The sequence below is a fragment of the Pinus tabuliformis genome, chromosome 6, assembly GCF_031772625.1.
Source record: "Pinus tabuliformis cultivar Carrire ecotype Pingquan chromosome 6, CPIR1, whole genome shotgun sequence".
In the NCBI taxonomy this organism is placed as follows: Eukaryota; Viridiplantae; Streptophyta; class Pinopsida; order Pinales; family Pinaceae; genus Pinus; species Pinus tabuliformis.
The window spans coordinates 2,002,681,003-2,002,692,502 of NC_142292.1; the positions used below are offsets into that span (position 1 = coordinate 2,002,681,003).

Genomic DNA, 11,500 nt, shown 5'->3' on the forward strand with positions numbered 1-11,500 from the left:
ACGTCTCCTCACGCGCTTGAGATGTGGATAAATTACTCCGGTTGTTAGATGTCATTGTAGCCGCTATCGATGATGGATGTCTCGGAGGAGGAGATGAAGGTGAGGAAGCCTTCTGTGGGGCTCATTGGGGATGCCAGGGTTGTTGTGCAATAGATTCTCAAGGAGGCTAAGATATCAAACCCTTCGTGCCCGTTTGGTCTCGCCCCGGTTCGATTCCGGAGCTCTGCGCTGTGGAGTCGGATGTCTAGACTGCAGTTTCATTGCTCCGGGAGGCGCAGAGGCCATTGAGAATTATGGGGAAGGGGGCTACCTATGCTCGGGCAGAAGGGGCTTTGTCGGAGCTGGTTCGGCTTAGCGGGAGTGAAATTATTTTGGAGGAGTATTCCCAGTCCAGAGGTCATGGGTTCGTTTCTTTTCCATTTCGTCACAATGGCGAATTCCTCGGTGCAGAGCGAGAGCATGTACATGTTGAAGCTGGCAGAATAGGCCGAGTGGTATGACAATATGGTGGAGTACATGGGGAAGGTGGTGAAGGCCACGAACGTCGAAGAGCTAGTGGTGGAGGAGAGAAATCTGTTGTCTGTGGCGTACAAGAATGCCATTGGGTCACGTAGGGTCTCCTGGAGGATCGTCTCTTCCATTGAAAATAAGGAGGAGATCCAAGGGAATGAGGACTGCCTGCCCCTCATCAGGCAATACAGGCTCATGGTGGAGGCTGAGCTAAGTGGAATTTGTGACATCATCCTGGGGTTATTGGAAGGCTATCTCATTCCCTTTACTTCTTGTGGGAAGGCCGAGGTCTTTTATCTCAAGATGAAAGGAGATTACAATCGTTATCTTACGAAATTTAAGACCGGGGATGAGAGGAAAGATGCAGCAGATGGCACACTAGAGGCCTATAAGAATGCACAGGGTATTGCTCTGGTTGAGCTGGCCTCAACACATCCTATAAGGTTGGGACTTGCACTCAAATTTTCTGTGTTCTACAATGAGATCATGAATATGCCAAAGAAAGCATGTTCCCTTGCTAAACAGAAAATCGACCTGTTGCAGACAAAGGTAGAAAGTCTACAAGTGGATTATGATACCCTGAGTTTGAAGATGGGCAGAGTTATATCTCTGCTCGAAGGAGGAATTAGCGGTTTAATAGAAGTTTTTGAGCAAATCAAATTGAGAGAGGATGGGTCAGAATGACAGCAACAATAAACAATAATAAAAAAAATTAATGAAGTAAAAATTATTGCATGTAAATGGGCATACTAAGACCTGGTAAGGCATGTGTACCCTTGGGTAATCATCGGTAAAGTTTGGTCTAGAACTAGGTGATAGGGGCATGTCAGGTTAATAATACCCCAGGTAAAAAACTTTGAGCGGGGTAAGGGCTAGAATAAGAGGGATTGTCTCGCATAGCAAGTTTTCCTGGAGTTAGTCGAGGAAGCCAAAGTCAAGTTTAAGGGGGGAATTGTTAGGTAAACTTGACTCGAGATAAAGTCAAAGTTGACCAGGTTAAACAGTGATGGTTTTGGGGAACATGGTATTGTGCACCCATAGTATTATGCCTATGGTATTATATGTAATGGAGCTTATAAAAGGCTGGAAGGACTTCATTGTAATGTAGGCCTGGAGGTGAGCACTGAAGGCTCACTTGGTCGGATTGGCCAGGGTTTTGGCCAATGCTAATGAGATATCATTAGGTTGGGTTTTTCCCCGGATTTGGGGTTTTCCCAGATAAACATGTGCTTTTATGTGTTTATGGTTGTTGTTGGTTATTTTTATATTTATTCCTTTCGGTAATTATTTATGTTATACAGTCAATTTCTTAACACAGAGTGTATAACAACCGCCACAAGGTGATTTTCAACTACTACAAAAATTGTCTGTCTATGCCTGGAAAAGGTTTTCACAACCAGGTTATTATTTTTTTATTTTTATTTTTTTTTGATGAGTTTGAAGGTGTAACAAATGCCAGCCGTAGTTTATTTTTGGTTGTTATAGTTATTGGAAAAATTAGAATTTTTGCAGCATAGGGGGGCTTTCCCTTGTTCTTGTAATTTGAAGATCTGAATTTGTGACAATGTTGACAAATGAATCCCTTGAAGCAGGTTTGTGATATAACCGAAGATGATGCCCATTTGCAAGAAATGGTGTCCTTGCATTGTCAATAGTCACCAAATTTACAGTCCCATTGTCAAAGACTGCATCTACCTCATAGGGACCTAGCCATCTCGTGTAGGGCTTACGCTTGAAGTCTTTAAATCTTTAGTTGTATAAGAGAGCCCAATCTCCTTTCTCGAAATTTTTCTTCTTGATGAATCTATCGTGCCACTTAGCTCTCCACTATTTGATAATCTATGTTTGCTTGATAGAAGCTAATCATTTCTCCTCTAATTCATTTAGTTGGTTCAATCTCTACTTTTGTGCTGTAGTCAAATCCAAATTTACCTACAATGTGTTCTTAGTGTCTTGATTTCAAACACAATGGGGAATAAGGGGTTTTTACCATACACAAGTTCATATTGTGAGAATCTTGTGGTATTCCTCCATGTAGTCCTGTATAGCCACAACAATTCTAGAAGTCTATCAGCCCAATTTCTTTGGTGACTGGCCATTGTATTACTAAGGATCCCCCCAATGACTTTTTTAGTGCTTTCCACTTAGCCATTTTCTTGTGGATGATAAGGTGTTGTGATTCTATCATGGACCTTATATTTTTCAAAAAACTCCTGGATCCTATGAGATGTGAATTGGGGCCCTCCATCTGTGACTATCTCCCTAGGTATGCCAAAGTAGATAAAGATGTCTTCATACAAAAAGTTTGAGACAACCTGCTCCGTGGCTCTGGTTAGTGCCTTTGCCTCAAACCATTTTGTGACATAGTTAGTGCAAACCAAGATGTAAGATTTCTATCTAGATGAGGGATTAATTGGTCCCACAAAATCTAGGGCCATTTCTCAAAAAGTTCTAAGACGATTTGGGGTTGTAATGACATCTCATTTGATTGCAGTGGTTGGCCCATCCTTTGACAACTATCACATCCCTTCACAAACTTCTTCGCATCCTGAAATATTGTTGGCCAATAGTAACTTGTTGACATGAATTTGTATCCTATCCATTTGTCTATGAAGTGCCCTACACAAGGTTCTTCATGACAATATTTAAGGATGTCAAAGACCTCATATTCTCTAACACAACGTCTGATCTAGAAATCTAGTCCAGTGTGATACAGGTTCCCATCTATCCAGGTAGCACTTTGTTGTATGATCTTTATTTTATCCTTGGAGGAAAAATATTGTGGAAACTTTCATGCAGCAAGCTAATTGCCTATATCTACACACTAGGGTGAATAAGTAAAAATATCAAAGAGATATTCATCCAGAAAAGAATCCTCAGTAGGAATTCAATAGTCATCAATAGTTAACCTAGAAAGAAAATCAGCTACTTCATTATATTTTCTAGGTTTATCGACAATTGTGATATCAAATTCTTGTAATATAAATAACCAACATCTAATCCTGTCATTGGTAATTGGCTTCCTCCTCAAAAAACTAATGGAATAATGGTTAGTGTGTACAAATAGTTGATACCCGGTGATATAATGTCAGAATTTATTGATGGCATGCATGACTAATAAGAACTCCTTCTTGGTCACTGTGTAGTTGAGCTCAGTCGGGGTTAGATTTTTTCTTATGTAGTAAATAGCATAATGCTTCTTATCCTCCAGTTGGCCCAAAACAACATCTACAACAATATCAGATGCATCTGTAACTATGTGAAAAGGCAATTCCCAATTAGGTCCTTACAAGACCGGAATTGTTGATACACAACATTTCAATTTTAAAAAGGCTTGCTCACACTTCCTTGTCAACAAAAAGTGGACTTCATGAGAAAGGAAAATAATGGCAATGCAATTTTTCAAAAAAATTCTATAAATCCCCTGTAATACCCTGCATGATGCAAGAAACTACGTACTTCTTTTTGCGTTTTGGGGGTTGGGATTTTTAGAATTGCCTCTATTTTTGCAGGGTCTACCTTGATTCCTTCAGTAGAAATATATTGTCTAGGCACAATCCCTTCAGTCATCATCATGTGACATTTTTCAGTTCTCAGAGCAACATTAGTCTGTACACAACGTTCCAACACTTTTTCCAGATTAACTAATTCTGTTTCAGAATCATCCCCATAAGGTGTAAAATCACCCATGAACTTTAAAGGCAGTCATTCAACAAGTCAGGAAAAATTCCCAGTATTGCCCTTTGAAAGGTTGTTGGTGCATTACAGAGTCCAAAAGGAAGTACTCTATATGTGAAGGTTCCTCAAGGGAAAGTAAAGGTTCTTTTACCGTGATCCTCTGGGGCAATCTGTATTTGATTGTAGCCACTAAACCATCCAAGAATGAAAAGAATTTCTTTCCAGAAATGGTATCAAGGACCCTATCTATAAATGGTAAGGGAAAATGGTCCTTTTGAGTGTCCTTATTGAGTTCTCTGTAATATACGCAAACTCTCCACTTTCCATTATTTTTAGAAATGATGAAATGAAACAACACCCACTGACTGTTAGATATCGGATAAATAAAATTAGCACTCATGAGTTTTGTAATTCTTCCTTCACCACCTCCTTCACTGCAGGGTTCATGCAACATTGTGGTTGTCTGACTGGTTTGTAACCATCCTTCAAATAAATACAGTGAGTACATAGGTTAGGGTGGATCCCTTTCATATCCATATAGTCCCACGAAAATGTCTTTTTGTATTTCTATAACAACTGTAACAACAATTGGTTCTTTTTAGCAATCAAGTTGGGGTTAATATTCAAAAACTTTCCATGTTCAATCTCAATTGGACCGTTATCAATATTCAGAGTGGTTCTCATTTGTTCAAAATCTACATCTTCCACCTCTTCTTCCTCGTTCACATTTTTAACAGAAGCGACAGAAAGAGAGTTACTAATAAAACCATTAATGACATCATCTTCTATATCATCCTTGAAATACCGAGCTTTCCCTAGAGTTAGGAGTGGTAGCGAAAGATCTAACTTAGGCTCAAAGTCATCCCACCAAGGGTTGTATACATCCACATTTGGTTTTGGAGGCTAAAGGCTAAGGTTTTTTGTTTCCTGGCCATTCGAGATCACCATAGATCCAGATCTATAGCCTATAAATGCATCTAGAGTGGCCAGCCAAGGTCTCCCTAAGATCAAAGGATGTCCCCCCAAATTGGAGTTGGGTTGTAAGATAAGAAAGCCAGCCGGATACCTCCAGGAAGCTATTGTAATTAATATATCCTCTAACACCACCTCGGGTTTAACACGGGACCCGTCTGCTAACTCAAGTACAATAGGAGTATGTCTAAGTCTCTATAGCCCAAGAGTGGTAAAGAGGTCCTTTATCATTACATTAATGGCAGTCTCAAGGTCGATCAACGTGTTAGCTATGGGTTGATCATTAATGTAGACAGTAATCATAGGATTTCCTGGATCATTATACTTAGTTATAAGAGGCTGAGAAGACATTAATTTAGATAATTTCCGCATCACATGTATGGTGGCAACATCTTTAGGCTTCCTCGCAGGTTTCTTGATGCACAAATCTATCACTATTTTAGCATAAATAGGTACTTCTTTAAGGTCTTGTAGTAGAGGAATTCATACATGCAGATTTTGCAACTCCATAAAAAAATTAGAATCGAGTTGTGAAGTCATCCCAAGTTTAGCCAATATCTTAGGATACGAAGGGTCTTGAGTTATGACAGTCGAACCAGTTGTTACAGGTGTATCAACCTTTCTCGAGTTGGTTGTTATAGCAGTAACAGTTCTTCGAGGGTTGGTTGTTATAGACGTAACAACTTCCTCTATATCAGTTGTTATAGGCACAATAGCCACCTCAGAGCCTCCGACATATATTCTATATGGTTTACATTCCTCCTCTATAATGATAGGCGAGTGACCTGGTCTAATTACCTTTCCCAGTCGAAATTGTATTTCATTAAGCCCCACGGGAGTAATAAGGTAGGTCTAGAACATAGTCAGAGCCTTTATTCCCTGAGATGATTTATTTTTCGTGTTTGGGTTAGGTTGCACAGGTAGCTGGGGTCGCACAAGTGGTGGAGCAACAAGAGTTTTGAAAGGAGGTAACTGCAGCTATTGTTGCATGGGTAATCCAGGTAAATATGAGTTTTGTGCATTTCCTATCGAGTTTTGATTCCAAGGATATGGTTGAGATTAAGGATATTGGAGAGAGGGAGATGGAGACCACTAGTTCAAGGGTGAAGGGAACTGCGTTGAAGAAGGAGTAGGATATTTTCATGGATATTGTTGAGTATTATATGCATTGTTCCATGAATTGAAAGAGGAAAAATCTTGAATCGTGCCTGGACATCATGGTTTCGATGACCTCCTTGGTGCAATGAAATAAGAGGACTGCACTTCCTCACTTGACACTCTAGGTACTGCCTTCAGTCTAGGAAGCTTTGGACATTGCCTTGTCGAATGTTCGAGCTCGCAAATATTACACAATATGATGTTAGTCAATTCACATTCCCTCAAAGGATGTTTCTTCTGACAATTCAGACAGAACACAACCAGAGGTGTGTCAGCTTCTACTTGTGCCTTCTTGATATGCAATGTCATTATCTGGGAAGAGAGGGTACTGAGGATATTGGTCTTGAAATTTTCGAACAAATTCTCGATCTTTGCTCTGGTTACTCCTCCTCCTATAGATTTTTGTATTTAGGAAAAGGCATCTCGAGTTGTGCCTCTCCCCTTTGACGATCCTCTAGAGCATCTTATATAGAGCTTTATAATTTCAGCAAATGGTTCTTGCGATATATTCCCCTTCCCTAATAGGTTTAGGGTGTCAAGGTAGTCTTCCCTCATTCGTCTGATAAATATAGTCTTCAATATTTCCTGGTACAAATCTCTATGTTTAGACCTCTGCAGATTATAATAGAACCACTCCACATAATCTTCCAGGATCTCATCCTCCTTATGTGTCATTCTAAATATCTCCTCCCCTAAGTCCCTGGTTCTGCAATAGTCTTGGTACTTTGATAAGAACGTCTCCTTCATACCATTCCATGTTTGAATAGAAGTGGAGCCCAATCCCATGAACCATCTCAAGGATTCCCCTTTTAAAGTAGCAGGAAATAATTTTAATTTCTAAGCATCTAAGGTACAATCATAACTTCATACAACATCAAACTCAAATAGAAAGGTGTCTTGATCTTCCGCAGTCATCCCCTGGAAGGATGGCAAGGATGATAGAGGAATATTTTTCATAGGAGCTTCACCTTTAATATCCCCTATTAGGAAGTCAAAAGTGGTGATAGTAGCATATTCTTTAGCGTTGCTGTCATTGTTGTCCCCCATGACTAATCCTTCTAACCCTTGCTGTAACAAACATCCTTCAAACTATTCTTGTGATGGTCTTGCATGTGTGATTAATGGCTCAAGTATCCTTAGGGCTGGTTGATTCACCGCACTACCTGTATTTGGGTATTGATAAACCAATAGGTGTTCTTCCATCTTAGGTGTTCAACGTTCCCCCTAAGATTCCCCTTTCCCCTTAGTCTTCAAGTTTTGGCTACTAGCTTCCCCCTTTTGCTCCTAAATTGGATTCTTGGTGGTATGGGTGCTAGCTTTAGAATGATATGGTCCCAAGATAAAGGAATCAAAGGTTTCTGCTCTCGCTATGGGAGTAACGGCTTTATGCGGCCATGTTTCCTTGCATCCCTTTGAGAGCTAGAGTGTTCTTTTTGTGCCTTCGAGATTAGTTCCTGGATAAATGTTTTCCTTCCCAAATCTACACTCTTCCTTTCCTTTTTACGACTTGTCTTTCCTGTGACTAATTAGAGTGGGGGTAGTTTTGGTATCTCTATAAATCCTACAGTTGCACACATGTACCCTATGTGTATTAATTCACAACCTAAGTGTCTCAGTCTTCAACAATGGTGAGCCCACCTAGGTATGTTAGAGAAATGCACAAGTTCTTACCTCTCGTCTTACCACCCAACGACTGAAGCGCTGAGGACATGCTAAGCAAAGCACCAAAATCCGCTAATTTCCCTAGTGATCACAATGGTGAGCCCACTGAGGTATGTTAGAGTGATACACAGGTTCTTACCTCTCATCTTACTACCCAGTAATTGTGGACTAGGAACACTCTACATCAAACAAACAACATGGTTGATTGTATCGTTAACTGCCATCCCCTACAACTGCGCAAAAACGTAGTGACGTTTTAATCAATCCTAATTGACTGAGACTGCAACATTTAATTGTCAACCTAGGGTAGGTCTTGTTGTCTCAATGTAGTTCACACTATCTATGCCGATACACCACAACAAAGAATAAGAAAATGGAGAAAACAGTAAAATATGTCATTGAACCGAATTTCTAAATCAAATCATTCATGCAGACATAAAAAAAAGTGCACAAAACTGAATCACACTACGTAACTATTAAAGTAAGGGTGCGCGACACAGTGACTAATATCTACTCCAGCTAGTTACTAGTATTCTGTTGCTTAGCTCAATGTAACAACGTAATATAAATTGGAACAACAGCGAATGTAATTCACAACTTGTACAACAACGTCAAGAAACCATCAACCAATTAGCAAAACTAGAATGTACGCTACCTCTATCACTGCAGTCCCTACCAAAGAGGTGGGCCCTTCCTCCTTAGCAAGGCACAGGAACAACACAAAAGTAATTAATGAATCCACTGAAAAGCAGCAATAGCATCACCATGATGATTAATATTAAAAATAATCATAGTTACAAAAGCAGAGTAACGATAATCTTCTATATGTCGTGTCCTTGTGCATGGAAAATTGAGTCCCTTTATATTTATTACTTACCCGAAATCAAAAAATAAAAAATAAATAAATAAAAAAATAAATAAAAATAAAAAATAAAAATAAAATAAATAAAATAAAATAAAATCAGTCATGAGAATCTCAAGATTCTCATGCTGATCAAAAGTAAAAGTAGTTACAACCTTTTTCTAAATACAAATATACATTAGTTAGGATTACAACCGCTTGGGTCTGTTGTTTCCAAAATAAACATCTCCTACTGCCGACAGTTGTTATGTGGAATAGTACTCACATTTTCCAGCTCCGGTGCAACAACATCCTGTGAGTGAATAGCGGTTCAAGATGTTATGACAATCATTGGAAACAACAGCCTTGGTGTAACAATGGACCTTTGTATTAATGCGTAGTGTAACAACAAACTATTCTACCCTTCTATGTGCTTGATGAGTGCTTCTTGTCTATTCCATAACCTTGTCCCCGCGAGCAACACCTGAAAAGGAGAATAGATTCCCAAAATACTTCTTCAATGCTCCCTTAGTTAGCCACAAAAAGGAATAAAAAGTTGTATTATTCAGTAAAATATGGAAAATTAACATGACACTAGAATAGGTTATAAAAGTGAGAAAAAGGGGAATTAATCATGTAAAGTTCATAGGCCTGGAGGAAAAAATGATCAATACTGGGGAAAGAAGGTGCATAAAATAGGTAAAAAGCCACACCCAACACTTATGTGCATGCGTGAAAGTATGTAGGAGTAAAGTATATAATAAAGTTGAAAAATGTGTTTATATTTATTATAAAGATGATATAAAAGGTTATAATATTTTGAACCTAGTAACCAAGAATATTGTTTTTAGTTGGAAACTTATTTTTAGAGAGGTTAAATATATTATAAAATATGAAGCTCCACTAAGTTTGAAAGAAACTAGTAATAATAGATTTTGATTTGAAGAATGAAGAACGATACTCAACAAAACAAGATGAATCAAAAGAAAAATAATTGCATACTCCATTTTTTAATATATTAGTTTATTAAATGAGGAAACCAAAAGGTATAGTCCACTTCATTTCAATTCTAATTTTTATTTATGACTTACTAATGATTATCCTACAATCGTTGGAGCAGTTGTTAGGTCCCTATAATACTATTGTATTCCTTCATTGTTATTGTGAATGTAGTTCCCTTATTCTTATTGTTGTGCCCATGTAGTCCCCATATTGTTATTGTTGTGCCCCATAGAAGCGCACTATTGTTATGGTTGTTCCCTTACATTATTATTGCTATGTCTGCTCTGATTATATTCTGACCCCTCAGAATCCTATATATAGAAAGGAAGTTTTTTCATTTCAATCATCCAAGAATTTTTCATTTGTGTAATGTAAAGGAGGTTTCCCCCTCGAAGAGGCTAATTTTGAGGTCATTGATCTATCTATTCTTCTATTTTGTGAGTTGGTTGCATAACATATGTTATCAGAGCTTTGGATTCTAGGGTTTCACTTCTTTAAATAGGTCATCTTGGAATTTTCACGATAACGTTCTTTATACGAGGCTTCAAAAGATGGATTTTTTTACAGCGAGAAGAACAACTCTTACGGAACTTCATGTAAAGAAATAAGATATTGGTTCAGTATATTTTCAGAGATATGTTCTGAGGATGTTAGGGTTTTTACAGGATCTAGAATTTTATCTCAGATAGGTGACCTAGGGAAAATCGTCATAACTTTTGTTTCAGGAATCAGATATGAATTCTGTCATAAATTTCTAAAGTTGGGTGGATTGTAGTTTGTCGTGTAGAAATTTCAAGGCCAAAGGTCGAAACAATGACACGTTGCACTCTGTACAACTTTTCTCTACTCAGACGATCCACAATCGAGTCATCATGGGAGATTTAGCATAAATCTTCCTCGAAGAATCCAATCTTGGTCTGACCTATGGGGTTGGAAAGAAGACTTAGAGGGCTACCACAGGATGAAATTTGAGAGTTCCTACAACGAAAAAAAGGTGTGTAGTTTTTAAAATTTTCATAAGTTTTGTTTGAAAAATTAGTTTGAAGTGATTCAAAGGGCATAGTGAAGCATAATTATCATTAATTGATTCCCCAAAAAAAGAAAATGGAAACACCTAATAAGAAACCTGGAATATCTGCTATGAAACGTGAATAAGAGGATGACATGCAACATGATATATCAAAATTACGAGACCAAGTGCAAAAAATTTCGCTCTCACAAAAAGTAACAGAAGCTTACATGGAGGCTTTTAAGAATGGCATGGAAGCTAAGATCAATGGTATAGAAGAAAAATTGAACGGCAACATGTAAGATTTGAAGGAAGACATGGAAGGTTTGGACGTAGGCTGGACAAAGTTGCTACAAGAAATTCTTCCTAATGGCGAAAAGGTAGTAGAGGAAACTCATGATGAGAACAAAAGAAATTTTAATCATGATTTCATAGAATCTAACGTTGGAATGAAGACCCATCATATTCCAAATATCAATAATAGGAATTTTTATGGAAATGATCCCATAACATGGATACCACAAATGGAGCAATATTTTGATCTCCATAATGTGAAAAAAACACAAGAGGTATGCATTGCAATTTTATATTTAGAACCCAATCAGTTTGTATGGTATCTATGGATTTTCTCTCGTAAACAAATTATCACTTGGTCATTTTTTACGGAG

General features: G+C 38.2%; 1 pseudogene; it reads left to right on the forward strand.

Moving 5' to 3' along the window:
- Positions 1-429: 429 nt before the first annotated feature.
- Positions 430-1,194, forward strand: LOC149267276 (14-3-3-like protein pseudogene; annotated as a pseudogene).
- The last annotated feature ends 10,306 nt before the right edge of the window (positions 1,195-11,500 follow it).